The sequence below is a fragment of the Sciurus carolinensis genome, chromosome 7, assembly GCF_902686445.1.
Source record: "Sciurus carolinensis chromosome 7, mSciCar1.2, whole genome shotgun sequence".
In the NCBI taxonomy this organism is placed as follows: Eukaryota; Metazoa; Chordata; class Mammalia; order Rodentia; family Sciuridae; genus Sciurus; species Sciurus carolinensis.
In genome coordinates, this window is record NC_062219.1 from 82,197,954 (window position 1) to 82,200,837 (window position 2,884).

Genomic DNA, 2,884 nt, shown 5'->3' on the forward strand with positions numbered 1-2,884 from the left:
GAGTTGCTGGGATTGCAGGTGTGTGCCAAACACCAAACCTGGGTTTACTGCATACTTTACATAGAGTAATTCATTTAATCTTCACAATTTCACGAAGTAGGTACAATTATTATTACCATATTAGAGAAACTGAAACATTAATTAACATTGTTCTATGCCAATAGATTTATTGAATTAGTGTTATTTCTACTTAAGGATTATAGTAGTGTAAAGACAATTCTAAGATTTGTTCTTAATATAAAAAGCCAGTGTATAGATCACTAGGAGGACCATTTTGTACTACCCATAATGGTTTTCTGATATTGGATTTAAAACATCCATCAATCTAGCATGGATCTTCATTACTTTTAATTGAATCCCCAACACTATATCTAGACTTCATTCATGACTTCAAAAAGCAGATAGCAAAATGGGATTAAATGCAAGATTTTTAATAAAGGAAACACTCGTGAAAGGAAATGGGGAGGGAGCCTGCAAAATCCACCAGACTATAATGCAGGTCTGACCTCCAAATGAAGGAGGGAGGGGAGGAAGGTTGGGTGAAATATCCTCAGCCGCCATGTAGCCTAAGGAATGTTCAGCAAGGCTGTTGGGTCAAAGTGGACTATCCAGGGAGTCACTAACTCCCAGGTGTGCATGCACCTGCATGTTCAGCATTGACAGAGCAGTCTAAGGGAAGTGGGAATCACACAGTGATGGATTTCAGAATGCAGCTTCTGGGGTCCTGGTGGATTAAGCTCCTGCAGATGGAATTCTGTGCAGCACATTTTCATGGCCACAACAACATGCTTTAACATCTTAAAACTTTTTGGCTTTATTTTAGTCATGAGGTCACTTTTTATTTACACTATTTGCAACCTCTTGATGAATTACATTGTTGGAAATGCTGACTCAACAGTCTTTGAATCATTTTCTCTGCCAATTTCAGTTCATAACTAATGCATCATAAGCAAATTAGTGTACAGTGGTCCACATGATGTGGACAGAAGTTCACATTTGAGTCATGACAATTGCCTGTAATATCTAAGGTATAAAAATCTGTAACTTAACCTAGGATTAATTGGTACCTTTAAAAATGTATTGAGCCTATTAAGCCAAATGTCATAATCATCAAAGAAGGAACTTATTCATTATATGTAGGTAATGGACAATTTATTGAAAATCTTGCAAGTAATTTATGTAAATGCTGTACTTCACAGAAAGCCTTGAAATTGTTTTAAGAGTGTTGTCTTGAATTAATTTTTACATGAATGAGGTCATCAATCAAGTGACAGCAGAATGGAATCTAGGCAAAACAACTCCACTGAACACAAAACAGATACGTCAGATTCTGTGTAAATAGACCATGAACTCTATTTTCATTCTTTATACAGTTTGGGTGCCTATCAACCAACATCCCTGGCATGCAAAAGTAAAACATTTTTGAAATGTGAAAGCATGATGAATGGATAAAAAAAAGTGTATATATATATATATATATATATATACATATATATGTATGTATGTATACATATATATATGGGGGGTGTTGGGAATAATTGTGTTACTTTAGGTAGAGGTAAGTGAAGGGGGTATGAAGGTAAGAAGGATAGTAGAATGAATCAGACATTATTATCCCATGTACATATACAACTATATGACTTGGGATTCTACATCATGTATATATAATCAGAAGAATGAGAAATTATATTCCATTATATATGATGTATCAAAGTGCATTCTACTGTCATGTATAACTAAAAAATAAAATTTTAATGTGCTGGATGTTGTGATATCACAACTCAAATAATGGCTAATCTCCAAAATTGAGATTCATTTTCAGGCAAGATTTTAAAAGAAGTTACGTTTTGGGTTAACCTCTTCATCATGCTTGTCAGTTGAAAGGCAAATTAAGGAAACCTTTTTTCTCAGGTTTTGAGAAAAGTTTTCAATGTTCTCTTGCAAGTTATTAGCATTACTTAGGAGTTCATTAATCCCCACTTAAAGCAAAGTTAATTTAGTTTAGGAATAGTTTAAATGATCTATAAAAAATGAAATTTTATCTGGGAACATTTCATATGAATTAAGCATTTTGGCTTAGTGTAATATTGTGATGATCACATATATTAAATTGTGATTACCACAGAGCAGGAGAAAAATGTCAAAAAAGAAAATATCATCTGCTCACTTCCTATTTTATCCAATATCAGTGTTTTCAAGAAACCTAACCTTTAATAAATAGTTGAAATATTGCTAGGGAAAAAGAGGGTTCACCTAAAATATGTATTATTTAAACCATTCTCTTTTTTTAGTCTAAAAACTGTTTAAAAGATGTAGTCATCTCCCCAATGATGACTTTTGTGCCATCACAGTTCATTTTAGACAATGTTTTCATAGCATATGTACAAATGTGCTTACAGATGCTTGTGAATTATAAACATCTAAATATATCTGTAATAAATTGCATATGCGGTATGCAAGTGTAAATACAAATAGCACATTTAACAAATCAAGAGCCTGAGTGCTAATATCTTTGTTCTCTTGGTGTATACTATGTCTCTTCATCCAACAATAATTTTGTAATACTTCTCAGGTTTGTTCATGTGTTTTACACAAAGTATAATTCATTTTAATTAATGAATAATATTTATTGTGTGAACACATCACAGTCTAACCATTCTGTGGCCAGAAGATATGGTAGTGGTTTCCACTTTTGCTATTATGAACAACCCTGCTATGGACATAATTTCCTGTGTTTGCTTTTTGTACCACTTGAGCCCATTGCCCACACTGCTGGTGTAGTGGTGGTGATGGTGTTCTATATGTGTATATACATGTGTATGCATGTATCCTATAGGACTAATTATGATTTTGTTTCAACCTTGTGGTTTGGAATAACCACCTA